This window comes from Rhipicephalus sanguineus, unplaced genomic scaffold (genome assembly GCF_013339695.2).
Source record: "Rhipicephalus sanguineus isolate Rsan-2018 unplaced genomic scaffold, BIME_Rsan_1.4 Seq1063, whole genome shotgun sequence".
Classification (NCBI taxonomy): domain Eukaryota; kingdom Metazoa; phylum Arthropoda; class Arachnida; order Ixodida; family Ixodidae; genus Rhipicephalus; species Rhipicephalus sanguineus.
Genome location: NW_023614257.1, coordinates 168075 through 189055, shown reverse-complemented (window position 1 = coordinate 189055; position 20981 = coordinate 168075). Strand labels below are relative to the sequence as shown.

General features: G+C 47.6%; 1 protein-coding gene across 1 annotated transcript in view; it reads right to left on the bottom strand.

The window, feature by feature from the left end:
• The window catches only part of LOC125756498 (uncharacterized), a 103507-nt gene that overhangs the window by 71521 nt on the left and 11005 nt on the right, over positions 1–20981 (bottom strand). The gene's annotated exons all lie outside the window — the stretch shown is intronic.

Here is a 20981-nt window from a genome sequence, read left to right as displayed (position 1 = left end):
GGGGTGGCACGACGCGCTTTGCGTTTCCCTCTAGTCCGGCCGTGGTGTTCAGTCACATTTTAAGATGCCGCGGGATGGCGACCAAGTTGTGCGTCCAATATGCGACGCTCTGGCTATCGCACCTCGTTCTCTGATTACGCTTTCACCGTTAACCACTACAGCTACCCCAAGGTTTTGTGTAATCATTTAACATGGACGTTAGTCGTCGCGATGGACATGTACCACCAATTATCAAAGTGGGTACATCCACGTTAAACGGTGCTACGGCTGCCAGGCATCAATATACATTGTGCAAGCTCTCTTATATCAATGTACCGTAAACATTCAGTTACTTCTGTAAGGGCACGCTTTACATTCGTGTTATTCCGATTCCTATGACGGAGGGATCAACCATGTTTTTTTTTATGGTTAGCGAATATTGTTCCGAAGCCTCATCCTGTGTTTTGTTGCTACCTCATTACCTGATGTAAATTGACATCACTAAACTTTTTTTACTCCGGCATGAAATATTTTGGCAGGAGATGTGCACGTCAACGTCGCAGGAATGAACCGAGGTAAGGCCTGTTCAAAGTTTTCTTACTCCACACTTATACGCGCACCGTTCTCTGTTTTCGTTGACCGTTTTTCACCATCAGCTCAAAATGCCTCTCCACGTACGATAAACATCTCAAATGCTGTCACCATATCTTAAAGGAATGCATCAAGGACGCAATTAGCGGCGTACATTCTATAACTTCTGGAGTACCAGCGGGTACGCCGTAATCTAAGCAGAGTTGATGCGTTCCGGACGTACATTACACTTCGACGACTCTGCGTGCCGCTGGATTTGAGTTTCCAGTAATACTTGCCTTCGCAGTGGACAAGTTCCTCCAATCAAAAGTTCATTTTTCCTGTAACATTTAGCTGGCCGTACCGTTGACCGTAACTACAGCTCGATAATGTTATCGAGTAGGAAAATCGCAGTCCTGTGAAAGCGCGACAGCGACGGAAGTTATGTGCTTGCCTCCAATGAGCTTCGCATACGCTGCCTCCAGTTCCGAGTCAAAGGGCCCACAAGTCCTAAAGGAGAGTTTTCGGAGTCGGCTCGTTGGCGGAGGTCGCATCTCTTCTTCGTCGCAATCGGGAGGCTGACTGGGTATCGTCAGCGCGGAGGCCAGGGTTTCGATGTCCGCGGCGTCAATAAAGGATTCCTCCACTGTAAGCGACCGTAACGACTGGCTGTGAGCTGCCGCTGCCAAGAGGGCAGACGGGCTATGGTGCAGAGATCCCTTCACCTGCAGCATGGAAGTAAAATAGCACACGATGAGTGTTTCTGCGCGCATGGGAGGGAGGTGGGACAGACACAAAAGTTTGAATACTGTCTTTGAAATCGTTCGGTTATAGAAATGCATCAGTCTACACTATTCCTAAACCCAGGCGCCACTAGGTACCAGCATCCAATTCATTGCCCAATTTTGTGCCTGCTATTGCGCTGGATACTGGGACGCTAGAGCGGCGCTTTATTGGGATGCGCTTGTTGCTGGAGCGCAATACGGCTCTAGAGCAGCAAAACAGTGATGCGCACCTACTGTTCATACATAACTGAGCAGAGAAAGCGATATAGAAAGCATTATTTAAAAAATAATATTAAGAACCGTACGAAAAATCAAAAAGAAACCTCTGCCACCAGGGTTTGAACGTCCCGCCTTCCAATCAACGACAAAGAACTCTACCACTGCGCCACGCCGAAACATGGCGGCCTAAGCGTAAAACGGCTAGCAAACACAGTAACACATCGTTTTGTTTCATATTTTGGTGTGTACTTAAAAAAGACGTGATGTTCGTTTTCAAATAAAGCTTGCTTCTTATCACGGCTGCCGGCAACGAATGGCATGCCCGCTAATGGCAAGAGCGCTCATTTTCTTTCAGAATTCATATTTTATCCCTGTGTGCGTCATCGGGACACATAAGTCCCACTTTTTTCTTCTGCAGAAATTTTGTCCGCCAAATCACTTGTCGCAGTTAGCTCAATGCTAAGTGGCTGCTATCTTACCTAAGTCATGAATGCTCTAAAACGATTGGTTTACCGAGGTTTCGCAAGGTGGCAGTAGTGCCATGATGCCGCTGAAATTCGTTCCATATTTCACGGATGCTTTCGAATTTTCCTGTCGTTCAGGTAAAAATACCTGTCATTCAAAATACCGGTAACGTTCTTTTTTTGTTTTCTAGAGAGGCAATTTCAGCTCCCAGTTATTATGTGCTTTTGTAAACATCTGGAGTAACTTGACTGATAAATGCATCGAAACAGTGTGCGAAATGACCACGCCATTCGCTAAGCGTTATGGTGGATAACGGTGCGTGGGAATAATTTTCTTGATATCATATACCTTTTGAAAAGTGGGCACGTATCCAGGGACAACATCAGTACTCGACCATTTCGACAGTGGAAAAGGGACAACAAAATCGACAAAAATTGTGTATGCGGTGGGGCAAGCTTTACAGGAACAGACCACAACCATGTGAAGGCTTGCAAGGCAAATGTGCAGGTGCTGTTCCGCTGTAAAAAAAAACGCCAGGCCTGCGCTGAAACCGCAGCACAGTCACAGCGAAGCTGGAAGAGCGGCGTTTCTAGAGCCCGTTGTAAGCTCTCTTGGGGCTACAATACAAGTACACTAGAAAGGTACCCACGCCAGAAATCACAATTTTGTGAAGTTGGGAAGCACCTACTAAGCCATTATTTGTCATTATGCAGAGAAGCGAGGCACCAGCTACACGTCTGTAAGGCATTATGTAAACTTTATTGACGCGACGACTAATGACGATGAAGAATTATGGCTCAGCTCTTTGTAATGGGTTGGAAGCTTTAAACGGCCCACAGTTATGTAATTTGCATTGGGTGACGCCCAGTCGCTATTTCCCTCCCCGTCTGCTGCATAACATACGTTGACGTGGGAGAGAGACGGGGGGGGGGGGGTGAAGAACTTTACTGAGACCCCGAGGAAATGGATCATGCGCTTATGGGCTTCCTTGGCAACCAATACAAGTGCACTTGCGAGGAACCCACTACGCTATAAATCATTGTAATTTTGTAGAAGTAGGGCAGCAGTCACTGTGCCATTTTTCGTCATTCTACGGAGAGCCGTGGTACCTGCTAAACGCATGTAAGGCATTATGCGCACTTTGTGATGCTGTGCCTGATGACGACGAATTATGGCAGATCCCTTTGTAATGGGTGGAAGCATTCAACAACCTACTCGTTGCGCAATTCGCATTGTGTGACGCCTGGTTACAGAATTCGCGTTGTGCGACGCTTGGTGCTTATTTTACTCTTCTACCAAGCTATGTTACATATGTTATCGTGGTTCCTTCCCGACATGAAGCTTGTATAGGGTCTTTTTGCAAAGCAGTTTCAAGCACCGGCATGGCTCAGGGGTTGAATACTGGGCTTCCACGCAGAGGGCCCAGGTTCGAACCTCGTTCCATTCTGGAATTTTTTCTTATTTCGAGCGATAGTGGTTACGGACACCGGCGGCGGCGGCGGACAACTACGGCCCAAAAACGGCCGCTGAAATGATCTCATAACAGCTTTCGCTGTAAAAGTTTATATTTGACAGGTTTGTTTTGCACACAATTGGCCATAGTACAAAAAGCCGGGCCTGCGCTGAAACCGCAGCACAGTCACAGCGAAAGCTGGAAGAGCGGCGTTTCTAGAGCCCGTTAAGCTCTCTTGGGGCTACAATACAAGTACACTGGAAAGGTACCCACTACGCCATAAATCACAATTTTTCTGAAGTTGGGAAGTACCTACTAAGCCATTATCGTCATGCTGCGGAAAGCGAGGCACCAGCTACACGTCTGTAAGGCATTAGTGCACTTTGTTGACGCGACGACTGATGACGATGAAGAATTAAGGCTCAGCCCTTTGTAATGGTTGGAATCTTTAAACGGCCCACCAGTTATGTAATTTGCATTGGGTGACGCCCGGTCGCTATTTACCTCTCCCGTCATGCTGTATAACATACGTTGACGTGGGAGAGAGACGGGGGGGGGGGAAGAACTTTACTGAGACCCCAAGGAAATGGATCATGCGCTTATGGGCTTCCTTGGCAACCAATACAAGTTCACTTGCGAGGAACCCACTACGCTATAAATCAGTGTAATTTTACTGAGACCCCGAGGAAGTGGATCATGCGCTTAGGGCTTCCTTGGCAACCAATACAAGTGCACTTGCGAGGAACCCCTACGCTATAAATCATTGTAATTTTTGAGAAGTAGGGCAGCAGGCACTGTGCCATTTTTCGTCATTCTACGGAGAGCGTTGGTACCTGCTATACGCATGTAAGGCATTATGCGCACTTTGTTGATGCTGTGCCTGATGACGATGAAGAATTATGGCAGAGTCCTTTGTAATGGGTTGGAAGCATTCAACAACCTACTCGTTGCGCAATTCGCATTGTGTGACGCCTGGTTACAGAATTGGCGTTGTGCGACGCTCGGTGCTTATTTTTACTCTTCTAACACGCTATATTGCATAAGCTAATGTGGTTCCTTCCCGACATGAAGCCTGTATAGGACCTTTTCGCAAAGCAGTTTCAAGCACCGGCATGGCTCAGAGGTTGAATAATGGGCTCCCACGCAGAGGGCCCAGGTTCGAACCTCGTTCCATCCTGGAATTCTTTTCTTATTTCGAGCGATACTGGTTACGGACACCGGCGGCGGCGGACAACTACGGCGCCAAAAACGGCCGGTGAAATGATCTCATAACAGCTTTCGCTGTAAAATGAGGTGTACACAACGTTCATCTGAACACCTTGCGAAGTGCTCCTTTGCGCCACTTGTTTCGGCTGTTTCATCACAAATACCGGGTAGTATTTGTCACATGACAAATGGTAGTTCCAGGAGTCAGTGGGACATGCGTGCCCTACTATTAAAAGCGGAGCTCTTTAAGCTTTTCGTAGCGCCGGGTAGTGGGAACAGGTATATTATCATCATGAAGCGGTACGCGCTCTTTCGTACTCTTCACCTTCTGCTTCGCTCCCACAACGCGTACGCCGATTTGTCCGGCGTAAGCAGCAAAAAACTACGTAACATCACGCAACAACTAGTCACGGGACTAAAATCGCGCACCATCACGGTACATCCAGTCACGTGACGAAAAATCACGTGCATCACGTAATGACCAGTCACATGACAAAAATCACGTAATAACTAGTCACGTGACTGAAACCACGAACAAATAGTCACGTGACTGAAAATCACGTAACAGTGAGGTTACTAAAATCACGCCACATCCCGTAACTCGTCACGTCACTAGAATCATGTAACATCACGTAGCTGCTCGCGTGACTAAAGGTGACGTATTTAATCACACGACTATAATTGCGCACTCATCACGTAATAGCTAGTCACCTGACATGTTGCGGCCAAAACCTTCGTAACGGATAGACACGTGACTGAAATCACAACACGTAACAGGTAGTCACGTGACATGCTAGCCAAGTCTAGCAATACTTAGTTTTACTGGCAAAAACTTAGCATTTTTAGCAAAAGCTTGGCATTACTAACAAAACTTAGCTAAGTCGAACACTAGCTCCGCTGATGGTTCCAGTATCGCGCGACTAGTGCAAGCTATACTACACATGGCTATGCTATTGTATACACGGTTGTGTAATGATCTGCCCTCTCTGTTCCTACTGTCCCTCCTCATCCTCACACCCAATCTCATCATCCTCCTTACCCTCAGTTCTGTGCGTGGCTATCCTATACATAGTTTTGCCTGCGTGCCGCCACACATGGCTATGCGATGCTTTACCCTCTCCCCTCCTCCTCACAATCACTTACTTCCCTTTCCCACCCTCTCGCTGTGCTATACCAGATGTATGGCTATGCTGTACACGGTTTTACCTGCGCGATGTCGTATGTGGTTATGAGCACTGTTCTTTACACTTCACCCTCCTCTCCTTAAATTCGCTTTTCCACCCCCTTGCTCTGCTATCTATACTTGGCTTTGCTATATATGGCTAAACTATACGCGGTTTTGCCTGCGTGACGCCACATACTGCGTTTTACCCTCTTCTCTTTTTCCCTTCTCTTTCCCGCCCCCTTTCTATATTATACATGGCTGTGCTATACATGGTATTTTGCCGGCGTGAAGCTAAGCGACGACATGGCATGACAGCAGATGACAGCATACGACAGCCTGAGCTCTTAAGGTGTAATTCTGAACAGCACCGGAAAGAAGCACACGGACGGTGACAGATCAAGACGAGACACAGCGTTCCGCTGCTGTTCAGAATTATGCGCTACCAACTAGCCGATCAGTCTGTCCTTTTGAACTCCTAAGGTGCTCCGCACTTAATATAGTGTGACGTGCTCCATGCAATAGTCAGCAACACACATTTGGTTGCACCGTCATAAAGTGTGCTGGCATATATGTTTTTATGCTCTGGCTTGAGTTAGGTGGGGTACCCTGACGAGAAATAAGAGATGCGACGTAAATTAGATACCCCACTGTTCGCGTCATCTTCCTTCGTAAGAGAATGCATATTGCACTTACGTCGCAAGGTATTTGAAGTAGATAAATATACCAATAAACTGCGCGTTTTTACATATTTGCGTAACCCAAAGTACAAGCATTACTAATGAAACAAGTAGGGTAGTTCTAATAAAACACACCTAGGACACATACCTGTAACACTGCTAAATGCAGGCGCTAGTCGAGGGGTAACGTTCGTGCTTCCACATTTGCCGTGCTAAATTTCAGAGCGATGGTACAATAATAAACGTATGAAGATGAGAATTGTAGTTCCACCCCTCCATAATCATGCCAAATTTTCCTATCTATAATACAATATTTCGTCTTAAAATAATGTATTTCTAGTCATGAAGCACTATGAAGGCAGAATAATTACGCTTAAATGCAAATCCGCGTGCTACCCATTACGTCCCTGCTGGATGTACTCTAGAATTTTTTTAACCATCTTCTCTGCCCCGCCATGCATGCAGCTCTCGTACGCAATGCCAGAGATACCCGCATAGATATGCAAAATTATTTCTATTCTAGAATGGATGATTCTAAAATAAGCGCACCATCTCCGCTAAAGGGGACCATGAGGCGATGCGAAGCAGCGTTTCGCCATGTCGAGCCCGCGTTTCAGAGGGGAAGTGGAGAGGGAGAAAGGGGGACACGTGAAGGGAGAGGGGGATGAGATAGGAGAAGGGGAAGTGAGAGAGGGGAGTGGAGAGGGAATGGGAGAGGAGAAGTGAGAGAGGGGAAATGAGAAAGTGGGAGAGGAGGTGTGTAGAGAGGGTTCGTGCATGCGCAGTTAGGGTGGTTACGCCGCACACCACCACCAGCACTACCGGTTTGAACTCCACCATAAGATACTTCGCATCTAAAAAGTCTGGAATAGTTATGGGTGTCCGTTCTAGAAATGTTCTTGCGAAATCTCCGCCGAGCACCAGCTTCAGTGTATCAACAGATGGGAACAATGTGCCTTACATGAAGTTGCTCCAGGGTCGCGTGGTTTAGGACGACATCTGCGAGAGCCCTGCCTTCCCGCGCGAGCAGGAAGAGTTCGTGCGCAATCAAAGACTTCACACTCCGGTTGCGAGCCAAGTGGTCCAGGAAGAGGCCAGCGTTTGTGTCATCAGCCTGCATGAACCGTAGTTTACAGAGCATTCTAGTCCAGGTAAAGGCAGTAGACATATGTATATGCAGTAGTATTAAATGCCTTCCCTATGTTAAACAAGTTTCCCCGACGAGATGCAGGGTAATGCGTTCGTTAAAAACAAACACGCGAAAATGGAAACGTAAAGAAAATGCTGAGTGACAAGTCGCTGCATGTTGCCACATGCTATGCATGTCCTATTTTAAGTAATATACTGCAGCGGCCATCCTGCTAGCTCCATGAGACAAGGTATTCCGAAAGAAAGATACTAAAGGGGAGCGTGACGAACTATTTGAGAAACCCGGAAGAAATATTAGAAATGGGCCCTTGCTTGAAGTCTTTTAGTCAATTCCGCTTGTCGAAACATCGGCTTCAGCACACCCCCCGTCTACGAATTTTCCATCTCTAGGAAGATGGTAAGTGTCGTGTCTGAAGACCGAACAGAACTGATGCACCACCTGCGAGCTCAAACAGTCCCACGCAGACCATGAAAATACTGAAACCATGAACAGCATTTCTGGTGTTTCTTTCTAGGCCTAATTAATTGGTCGGGAATCTCGCAGATATTTGTTCATTATAGTAAACATACCTTACAATCCTCGCGGGAATGCATTCTGTGCGCTATGGAATATCAATGCATGTCAGCACATCCAGGTAAACACGCATTGTAACAGAGCAGAAAAGTTCAGTAGCTAATACAATGTACAAAGGGAGTGACGCAAATAAAGAGAAATTCGTACATTGCAACGGCCAGTAACATCGATACCAGTATATCACTTGGAAACAAGAATAATAATAATAATAATAATAATAAATAAAAGGACGCCAGGCCTGCGCATCACAGGCACAGCGAAAGCTGGTAGAGCAGCCTTTCTAGAGGTTTTTGCAAGCTGTCCTAGCGCACCTACTACAAGTACACTTGCATGGTAACCACTGCGCCATAATCAACATTTTTATGAAGTATGGAAGCACCACTACGCCATCCTTCGTTATTCTGAGAACCTAGGGACCCGCTACACATCTATAAGGCATCATGGGCACTTGTTGATAAGGTGGCTCATGACTGAGGAATTACGGCTGAGCCATTTATGGTGGTTGCATGCTTCGAACTATCTACGTAAGTCGCATTGTGTGACGCCCGGTCGTTATTAAATGCGAAGCATTTCTTAGCGAACCTCTGGCACTTTGAGCGTTTCCATCCATCCATCCATCCATCCATCCATCCATCCATCCATCCAGCGGCCTACGTCTGGGTCCTCTCATGATCGCCTCCTTAACTTGGTGTAGACCAAAATTAGCATGGGAGGGTAAGAGGATTTGACGAATCCTCTTACCCTACAATGCCATGACATGAATAACGTTAAAATCCTGTCGCCTACGTCGTCAAACCCTTTCCACTAGACACGTGTGGCGCATACCCGTATACCACGGGCCGCGGTGTACGGGTATGCGCCACAGGTGATTGACAATTCATATCTACACAGGAACGGCGAGAACAGACATTGGTAACTACTTAAATGCTAGCGCGTTAAGGAAAACCAATATCGGCAGCGTTGACTCATAGAATGGAAAGAACGAAAATTAGGATCGCAGCAGGAATCGAACACAAGCATTCTGCGTGGCCATCAGGTATTCTACCACTGAGCCACGGCAGTTCTATAAACTGGTTTGGAAAAACAGCCTACACAGGCGTAATATCGGTGCAACGTCACTTGTGGTTGTGGTGCTGGCTATCTAATTTTAAAAGAAAGCAATAAACGCTACATGATGCTCTTACGATGCGTACTCCTACGATACAGGCGTAATATCAGATTAACGTCTGTAGTTCCAGTGTTGGCTCCGCTTTTATAGCAGTCTCAAACATTCTGTTTTTATTCCTATGATTCAGCAAGCTATATTAAAGCATTGCTCGACCCGGAGGAATATATTAACGAAAGTTACATATGACATCCACATAACCACACCGTACAGTACATTTCGCCCACCGGAACGATGGTGGTGGTAATGGTAAACATTTTATTCAGTGTCCTCTTCATTTCTTACGAGGCTGGGCGATGGCCTCATGCTGACCGAGGATGATGCCAGATTGATTGACAGCCGCTTTGTAGACTAGGCTACGTAAAGCACATACGCCCAGGTAGTCTACGAATCCGACAAACACCATCCACTGATGTTGGTCTACGTAGCACTATCCAGGCCTACCAGCCTTGACGGCCTATACCTCAACAACGCGAAGGGTGACTTCAGGTTCCGACATGTCGCCGGCTCTATCGACAGACAATTTTTCGACGAAGTGACCGCTGCATCCACGATTTCCCACAGCTGTACTATACCTCATACTTCACTACACATGAATCCCTCGTCTCCGCGATCACGACCGGATCCGATAACAAGTCATGACCAGCTGCTGGTGCTCACTGATCACGGTGATGATTCCCTTGTTCAAGAACTGTCAAGAACTTCTTGCACACATGCACACGGGTTCGTGAAACGAGCGTGCGTTCACGGAACACATAAGCACTACATATCAGCTTACCGCTTCTGGTGTTGGTAATACTCACGTTGCCATTGGCAGCGTTACCCAACCGTAAACAACTGGATATATATAACACATATGCGGCTCTTCAACATATATGTGTGCGTATAAAATTTATACAAATCTTTAGCGTTATTTTGTAAGGTGTCGCTCAGTAAAAAAAGTTACGCCGCAGTCACCTACCCGCCGCATGCTTCGCATAACATCGACTCCCACGGTACGTGGGATCCGCCGAATGTTTTAATCTAACACGCTATATTACATATGCTAACGTGATCCATTGGCAGCTAATACAAATACATTCGCGAGTGCCCCTTACGCCATAAATCATCGTAATTTTTGTGAAGTAGGAAAGCATCCACTGTGCCATCACTCGTTATTCTGTTCAAAAGGTAAGGACGCAACCCAAGGAAAAGAAAAAAAAACACAGGAGAACAGGAAAGAGCGTCACTTCAAACTGAATTTACTTGAAGAAAGACTCTTACTTGAAGAAAGACTTTTTGTATAGATTGCAGACATCTGCGTAGCTTCATTTGCGCAGAAGAACGATGTACGTACAAGCATATGTTTATGGATACACGCTTTCAAAAATTGCGCTTCTGATCTACGCAGGGTAACAGACTTATCACTGATGCAAACATCTCGTTTTGCATTGATAAAGTAGGCCTCCAATAGTTCACGTGCTACAGTGTTATTGCCCCTTTCGTGTATGCGGAAATGTGTAAGATCCGTCTCACACATGCAGCAGTCGCAGTGCATAGGTAAATGAGCACTGATCTTATTTTTGATGAAAAATCGCTCCCTTGCCCTGACATTAACGCAGCGCCGAGTGTCGCCGATATATACTTTGCCGCGTGTAAGTGGAATTTCGTAGACCACGCACACCGCTCAAGGTACATACGGCCTTGCATGATTTTTCCCACAAAGGGTCAGCTTTTGTGGCGCTGCGATGCGTGGGCACAGGCCGGCCAAATTCCGTGGGGCCGGAAAAACAACAGGTACCTTGTACCTGTTGGCCACCTTCTTTATGTTGTGGGCAACTTTGTGCATATACAGCACAACCTGCGGTCTTTTATCCACCGGCGGCTTTGTTTTCGGCTTGCCCTTCAGTTTCTGAAGCTTGCCCTTCAGACAATGCGCAGCGACAGTACGTGATATGTATCGCCCTCTCCTCTCCTACGCTTCCCCCTCTTCTCTCCTACGATTCCCCCCCCCCCTATCTTGCCTCGCGGCGGAGTGGCGCCGACGCAGGCAGCGTCGCGGCAGCGTCTTGATTGAAAAAACCGACCGCTCGCGCTACACAACCGTTCACTGACCCCCATATATAGGCACTGGATTTTGACCTCCAAGGTAGTGCGTGTGTGCGATTTCTCCTGTGCGTGATTAAACAATGAAAATTCAGTCTAACCTTGTCACGTCTCCGTTGTCCGGCGTATCTCCCGGCAGCCGGCAGTAAACGGCAGTATCTGTCTCTGCGCGTGACCACCCTTACTGCGCATGCGCATCCCCCTCCACACCTCTCCACTCCCCCTTACCATTCCCCCATCTCCTCTACCCCTCTCCCCCATTCCCTCTCCACTTCCCTCTCCCTTTCCCCTCTCCCATAACCAGTCTTAAAAACGGAGGGGGCGTGCACACATGAAGGCTCCCTAAAGACAATGCGCTGCGAGAGTACGCGATATGTATCGCCCTCTCCTCTCCTACGGTCCCCCCCCCCTATCTTGGCTCGCGGCGCAGCGGCGCCGACGCAGGCAGCGTCTTGATTGAAAAAACCGACCGCTCGCGCTGCACAACCGTTCTCTGACCCCCCCTATATATAGCACTGGATTTTGACCTCCAAGGTAGTGCGTGCGTGCGATTTCTCCTGTGCGCGATTAAACAATGAAAATTCACAGCGTACATGTAAAATTAAAGTGAGCTGCAAGTCGTCATAACTCTCATCGAACCTTTAGTATAAACGCGCCCCATCTCACGTCGGTGATGATGTACTGGGCAGAATTCACGGAAGAACGGAAGATTCACGGTTTACCGATGAACCTCCGCAGCTTCGCCCACTCATCATCATTCACTCCGTGGATATGCTGCGATTTTTTTGCCAAAAGCTAACCTCGAGTGTTTGGTAAGCACTTTTAAGAGCGAAGCTGTTCTTAGCCCCTCGCTGGCGCCGGTGTAACACAGATCACGTGGCCTTGTGATGGGGTGATTTTGAGGCTCGGTAGGAAAGGGGGCAGGCGGCGCCGCGCGATAGAGGCTTCGCGGAAAGGGAGAAGGCAGTGACGAGAGGGGTGAGATTAAAAGCCTGGTGAAAAAGGGAAAACAAAAAGGTGTGCCGAGAAGGGCCAGGGTGAGGCTCGGCGAAAAGCGCATCAGAACCCGGCTGTCTGCGAGAAGTTAGTCAGTGAGGGATGCGGTAGAGTACAAAGGATGGTGTCGGTTGTTCGGGAGCTCGCTCTTCCAGATTATCCAAGACGGCTCGCACTCCCGAGGAAGTATCCGCCCGACGTAGGCAATACAAAATCAATAGCCTGACGAAGGGCGACATAAGGTTCGATGTTTCGATGGCTTTCAAGGAGCAGAGATGGCTGATTTTTTTTTTCTTACACTCACCTCAATGTGAAGTAACTCCAGTTCAGTGAGCGAAGTGGCCTGCTCCACGTAGCCGCCGATCACACTCACCACTATATTGCTGAAGTACATACTCGAAATGCTGAGCAAGGTCATGTTCGTCATGCTTGCGATAGCCTCGCAACAAGATGTTGACTCGGTCAACGGGATCTGCAGTGACGAAAAGGTAAGCAGCAGGTGAATGGCTAGCGGCTCCTGCGTAGTTACTGCAACGGCGCTAGAAAGAATATCCTATCAAGAACCTGTATGGTATGCAACCTACAAACAGTTCCACTCTTTGAAACGTATTAAATGCGAAGAATTTCTTAGCGAACAAATCGCACTGTGACTCTTTCTATCTATCCATGTATCCACCCATTCACGCATCCATCTATCTATCTAGCCGCCTACGTATTGGCGCTCTCGTGCTCGTCCGCTTACCTTGGCACATGTCAAAATTGCCGTAAGTGGCCGTGAGTGCACGGGACGACAAGAATAACGTCATTTCCCTGTCGCGTGCGTCATGAAAAGCCCTTCCAACAATCACGCGTGGCTACGGCCCCTGGCACGTGGGTGTGCATCTCAGGCGCATTATTGAAAGCCTATATCAACCCAGACCCTATTCATCTTAACGCGACAGCATCAAGAAACTCGTGTCGCACAAAATGCGGTGCTGACGTCGGCGGCATTCGCGATAGTTGAAATATGCCCATTGTAGCAAAGAATAAAAAACATAGCTCGAGCCGGAATCGAGCCCAGGCATGCCCAATGGCAGTCAAGTATTCTACCACAGAGCCCTGCAAGTGCTTCAAACTGCATGGGAAAACGACCCCATACAAGCGTCATGTCAGGACAACGCTAATGTGGTTGCACTGTTGGTTATTCGCTTTTATATTACATACGTACACCTATAACTTCGTCACATTGCATACGTACACCTATGAATCCGCAAGTGAAGTGTGTCGCGAATGCGCCTACGACCGCTACTTATGATACGCACATCCTCGCACCTTACTGTCCATTTCGTCGCGATAAAATTGACCTCTCTGCTCTAACGTGCGTGCCGACGTTACGTAGCTCCCCTTTACAAGCCAGTGTACTCGGCGTGCCCTGGTAAGCCCATGGTATGCGTGCAACAATGCAATCAATCCACCTCGTAACGCTTGGCTCGAAGCGAAAAATCCAGCTTAGGCTGACACTGGTTGACCGTTTCGCATGAAATTCATTCCCACAGTGGGTGCGAACTGCCGCAATGGTCGTCTATGGCTGTTGCCTTTGTTTAACTCGGCGTGACCGGTTGTTTGAAGTCACTAAATACGAGCGGGCCAACTGCCCGACGTGCCACTCAGGAAAAGTGCGAGCTCAGGGTTTCAAGTGAAAAGACAACGTTGAGACAAGTTGAAGTTATTCTTCCGTGACAAGATTCGAAGTACAGCAGGGGTGTAGCCAAGGGGGGGGGGGGGGGGAGCGCAGACTCCCCCCCCGGAAATTGTCAATTTTTCCTGCATATATGTACACGCAGAAATACAAACGCACGCACGAACATACATATTAATGGTTCAACCCCCAACACCCCCCGAAAAAAATTTCTTGCTACGCCCCTGCAGTACAGCGTTTAAGCTCATAACTAAGCTTTCTCGCTTTTGCCTAAACGTCTTGGTCGGCGTATTTCCCTACACAAACAAGCTTCGTAAGTGTTCGCCATTTTACTCTCTTTGTATAAAGCCAGCACTGCCTACCAACATGGATATGTGCCATCTATAGCCTAGTAGAATCAGCAAATAACATCTCGACCGCTTTGCAGTTTCTCTCAACCCTCACCAGACAAACGACGTCGATGGCGTTCGGCTTGTACTCCAGCCGCTTGACACCCCCGGCGCCAGTCTTGACGGCGTGCCACATCACGTATCTCTCGATTACCGTTTCAGCCATGTCGAAGCATATGTACGTAACACACCTGCAACCAGAAAAATGCTCCTCACAACTGACAAATTCCATGAAACTTCGGCAGCATGTTTCATTGTAACTCTTCAAGGATAAATCCTGCTGCACACTTGGTAATGCATTGAGCATTGCTATCTGGCACGAGACTTTTTGCAGGACCTAACAAGCCGCTGTATGACACGCGTTCATTATTCCCTTGCCGTTGTCCGCTGATTGCACTGTTGCTCCTCCCGAAGCTTTCTGCACCTCACGTGATGTAGCACTGCCTCCGGAATCACCCCCCCCCTTTGACCAAGCGACAGTCACGTGGCGTCCCCACGTGACGCCATGTGATGACGTCATTGTGACATCACGCGGAGAGTCACAACATCACGTCATCGGTGGCGTGCATCGCGTGGGTTTTTATACCCTGTTATTCAACAAGGGGGCTACTCAATGGGACAATTAAGGTTTTCACCTTGAAACTAACAAATGAATGAGGACCGATACAAAGGTTCGCTTTTGATAGACACAGCCGTGAGAAATGAACACATAACGAAGCAAAGGAAAGCCTAGAACCGTTAATTTCTTGTTTTTATTTAAAATGCAATAATTATCTAAAAATAGGGGATGATAGTTCAATCCGGTTTATTGGAATATTGTGTTTCACCGTGTACTGAATGCCAGGAAATCGATGATAAGAGCAGCAAAGGCTGCATTGATCACAGCGTGTTTTTGAAAGTCAGCTTCGTCAGAAAGAAGGGAGCCGTCCTGGTAAGAAAAATAGCTTGAGTTTTAAGCGCCAAAACGACGGTATTGCTTAGGGCCACGTCGTATTGGGCGACGTCTGAATAATTTGGACCACATGGGATGGTCTAACCTGCACCTGAATCTGAACTAACGTGTGCTCTTTCTCATTCGTTCTATAGAAATACGGACGCCGTAGCAGGCAGTTGAACACGCGTTCTCGAGTTTAGCAGCGAGCAACCATTCCACACTGTGAAGGTAGATGACCAGTGAAGCTGGAGCACATCACAAGAGGTGAGAAAAGTGTGCGCGTATTTATTGTCTTCATGCGGTAGTGACAGTGACGAGAGCTTTGATTCTTGTGATGTACGTACACTGATTCGTTAGTTTACCGCCTTAGGTTTCGGACCAATGTTAAAATCTACGCACGACCGTAGATGTGTAGCTGAGTGGCATTCATCAAAGGTCACAGGTAGGCCGACGCCATGTAGACAGTGCAACCCGTGCAACTGTTGGGCAGATCCCCGATGCTGTGCTGAAAACTTACTTGTAGCGGTATACCTTCGCACGTGTTTCGCCGCGTCACATTAGTGCAGGGCCTGCGTTGGTGCGATCGTGCGTCGCAAGCATGGATTGGCCACGCCTTGGGAAAACGCACGAGGGGTCCTTCCCCAATCGGAGAAATGGGGGCAAGCCAAACCAACACCCTCTAGAAAAATATGAAGGCCTTAACTCTCTCCGCGTGACGTCACACGATGGGGCGGATTGGAAAAAAATAAGAAGCGCTGTTCAAGAGAGGTGGTCTCGCAGGTGCACTACGCGGAGGCTTTTTTTTTTCTGCAAGAACAATCATGCATGCATGTAAAAGAAATTAGAGGGCAAGAACACTGTAGCGGGAAAACATTTATTTACGAAGCTCAGTTTCTTTTTGTACTTGCTCTATATTAGAAGCAATACGCGCAGTTATTTGGCCTGGACAGTTGTGGCTTTCCTTTTTTTATTTATCGGCAGCGTCGAGAAGTTTGTCGTTCAGCTTCCTACAAAAGTTCTTTAGCAGAATGTTGGTGCTGCACCGCAGGATGTGTTTAAGCACTAGTTCAGTCGTGTGGCCATTCTCACACGTATCGAAGTCGGACTGCTCTTCACTAGCCAGCAATTGTAGCGTCAGTTTCGTGACGACCTGGCGTTGTTCAGGCATCATAGGCAGTGCTGGCTTTGTAGCGAGCTGCTATACCACAACGTAGCTGTGAGCAACTGCGTTTAGTGCAAACATTGATGGATAAACTAAGTCTCCTCGGTCCAGGTGCTTCACGAGACCATAATGTTCGTTTATAGCAGAGACTGTGATCTCCTTGTCCACGGTCAACGAGTCCCTGCATTGCGCGCAATTCAACTTTTTAAGGGAGGCGTATACTGCATAACCTGCAACGTAGACGAGGACTGGGAGGACGTCCTGCATCTTCGTAAGAGCCTGGCTGGTCACAACAACGTTGCTGCTGGGAAGCAAAGCCTCGGACATATTCCCAGTGCTGGTCAGTGGAAACTGTAGGCAAGGTACTTTGCAGGCGCAGCTTGTTTTCGACTTCGTATATGTGCCTGATGGAGATGTGATATTGAGCACCTGCCAGCTGCCTATACTTTCCAAACCGATCTTCAAGGCAGTCGGTCTGAATCTTCCCAAAAAGAACATACGACATTCCAAGCTCTTCGAAGCTGTACCTAGCGAGCTCAATGAGAGCATAGGTAGTGTGTTCGAGAGCAGCGTGAGTCTCCTTTGTCAGAGTACCCTTGTCAAAACCTTTGTTTTTCCACTCATCCAGCCACTTCAGAAACATGTGCAAGAAGGCAATTTTTGGATCGTTATCAATGGAAGCACTGGTTGTTGGAACTGATCTCTCAGCCTTTCTCCCTTCCATGGAGTTTTGACGTTTACATTTTCCACCACTTGAGTACGATATCGATAATGTAGCAGTGGCCTCAAAAGAGAACAGGTTGTGCTTTGCTCCAAGAGCGCGTAACGCCTCTGGTAAGTAATCATTGAAGATTTGTAAAGCAAGCTTTACGTCCTGCCTTTCAAGATTCGAAGGGTAGAGGGCTTTTCTCGACAGTCCATAGCCATATTTCAACAGCTGGTCACACTCTTGCTGTGAAGGTCCCTGTTGTCGCAAATGACGCTGTTTGGATTCGCTCTGATTGTGGCGTGTCTCCTTGGATCTCCGGGAAGTAGAACAAATTTGGTCATTCTTCTGATTTATCCAGTTATTTCGTATGCATTTTAGAATGTGCACTGGGTCTATAATGAAGAACAGCGGCCTTGCAGGTCTGATGGATGTTGGTACACAATTCTGTTAAGAGGAGGTGATTCAAAGAGGGACGTCGCTTTTCTGTTGAGAGTTGTCGCTGACAACGCACATAACTCGGTACCCAATCTTTTCCAGCCCGCAAACCACTTCTTTAAGCGTCTTTTGCAGGAACTCTGCCTCTACTCGGTGCACCGGCACGATGTGCGCAACTTCTTTGAATTTACACGTCAGGCTGCGTACCATGAAAACGAGCGCACAGTTAGCAGCTTCATTTCTATTAAGAGCGGCGCCGGTAATATTACCCCCTTTGTAGTCAAAGTAGGGTTTTATATGTATTTCATCTACCATAACTGTGACAAAGCGCTGGTCATCTTTCAGGTCAGAAATTCGTTTCGCCATATAGCTGAGGAATGTTTCGCTCTGATGCTCTTGTTGAGGACTCATACCATAAGACGAGCACACTGATCTGATTGTCATAGAATGCGACAAGGTGATGCTTCCATGGCTGCGCATGAACGCGTACGCATGGGGCGATATAGTGAAAAGAATGCAGCAGAACATCATGAAATTAGCAGAGTAGCGCCTGCGCTGTTTTTTCGATAGGTGCAAGGTGACTTGCTCCTTGAGAAATCGAACACAGTTGGCGTCGTCTTCTGCTTGGGACGTGCAAAGCTGATCTAGCAGTAAACAAACCGCTTCGCAAATTTCCGCGACTGAGTTGCACATCAGGTCACCGTCCCACTTCTCGATGCCTTCCAGGAGTTCCACCAGACCCCTTTTACTGTTAGCGATTTCGGGAACGCAGAGATTTGCGCCTAGCTTTTTTACGGCTGTTTTCATGACGTGTAGTGTCACGCTCAAGTCTCCTTTCACGCGAACAGAGTATTCAACCATGGCGCTTCGTCGTCGACGATGTGAATGAGAAGAAGCCTTTCATTTCTTTCGATTACATCAGAACTTCATCCCTTGGCTCCTCAAGTGGTTGGCAAGTTCGCTCAAACTGCTGACTTTATCCTCCTCGCGTGCTCTGATAACCGCCTCGTTCGATTCAGCGATGGCTTTCTGTGGGGGCTGCATTCTCTATGCGCGCGCGCTTGGAGTCAGGATCTTCGCTTCTCGTGGTCTTTTGGACATGTAGCTCGGACAATTCGGGAACTTCGACGGTACAGCGTCTGGGCGAAGGCGCACATGAGCTAGCGGCACGTCATTACGCGGCCAGTTGCTTGATCTGTATGCGTCGCGACTCGAATAATGTCCTCGCCCATGAAATGATTGTTCGCATACCTAGAAAAAAAAAATTACCTCCAGTCAGCAAACCGATGGCTACCTGGTCATACAAACGTGCGGCTCGTGAGCCACTTACACACGTACGTATACATAATTTGAATTAACTAACACCTAAACACGAAAACAAGAACTTACCCTGGAATTTTCGGTGACCGTGAGGTTTTCCGTGGCACAGCACGAATCAAGCGTTCTTCAGAGCTTGGTCTCTCGGGAACTTGAAGACGTGCACCTTGTGTCCCCCGTGTAGTTACCGCGCATCGAGGTACACAGCATTTGCACGGGATCTCGGCTCGTCGCTTTCACATTCCTTTCATCAGTAAAGAAAACACGGCCAACTGAACAGCGAAGAGTTGTACTACGTATGTACAGACGCGCCGGGGAATGAGTTTCGGCAGGACGCGCGATGAACGCGCACCAGCGCGATCGGGACGCGTGGATGCGTCGTGTCGCCGCCTCATGCGTTCGCCCCATCTGCGTAGTAGCGCGAGGGGAAAGGGAACAGAACTAAGGCCTTCATATTTTTCAAGAGGGTGTTGGCCAAACGCGCATAATGTACTGCTTTTTTTTTCTTTCTTACAATTTTTCGTTTTTGCATTCTTGCTTCTTTTATTTCCTTCTTTCTTTCTTGATTTTTTATAGGTAACGACCGGCTCCGGAACGCTGTTTTCGGACTCAATCGGCATCGCGTCTTTCATGTTCTTTCCAGCATTCGTCAGTCCGTAGGACGGCCGCAAAAAAAGCACCATCACGCGCTCACGGAAACGCGGGTTAGGAATTCATTTACTCTAAGTCTGAATTTTCCTCAAGTTTAAGAGATTCTTGATATCGACCTTAGGCGTTGTCCCGCAGATTACGTTTAGTCCGCCAGCACGAAATATTTCAATGACGTGTCCATAGCTTCTGTACTGATTTCTAATCGTCCTTAAACAGCACAGCTGTTTTTGGCAGCCGTCCGTTGTACTCCGTGAACAGAATACTGTCATCATCATGAACCGGCACACGCTATCTTCCTCCTTTTCGTCTTCATACTCTTCATCTTCTTCACCCCAGAGCACGTGCACCGATTTGACGGCATGGGATGGAATAACTCAATGTGGGATTCGATCCCGCTTACATACTATCCGAAGGCGAGCATCGATAACCACTTTGATATCCAGGCACGCTACAAGAGCGTAACAGCCTTGTATACTATAGTGTGCCAAGAGGGTCGTAAATGGCAGTGAGGGTGAGGAGCACATATATGAGAGCGAGGAGGTGAGAAAGGAGGAGAAAGTAAAAGCACAGCATAGAAAAAGAAAAATAGAAAGAGAGAAAGGAAAGAAAGAGGAAGTAACATAGAAGGAGCGACAAATGGAAACATATACAGAGAGAAATCAATAGAATAAACAGAGAAAACACAAACACAAAATAAAGAGATCAAGAAACAAAGGAAAACAGACAAGCGAAGTAAGACACCCAGATCCACATTTCCTTCAGGCTTGACACCACTATTGTGAAGCTGAATTAATTTTTTTTTTAGTGTGCGTGCATCGTCGGTAGAACGCTTTCGTTTGCTTCATTCAGCCCAGTTCACACTGGGCAAGAATGGACGCGTGCCCTAGCGTTCAAGGCACTCGCTTTAGGACCGGGGCAACCTGGGATTTCAGCCCTGCCCCGGAAAGAAATATACATTCTTGAATTTAATACTTGTTTGGTGCGCGCGACCATTCGTAGAAAATGGTTTTTTGAAACGGCACCATCATCAGCTACACGGGTCATTCCGTAGAAATTTTGCTTGAAAACGCCAGTGAAGCGGAAGTGCGCCTGTCAGCTGCGCTGGTCACTCACTTTCGCCGAGTGTAATGGCTCCAAGTTTGTCGCTGCGATAGTAATAATGATAATAATCATAAGATTAGCTGGGGTTTCACGTCCCAAAACCACAATATTATTATG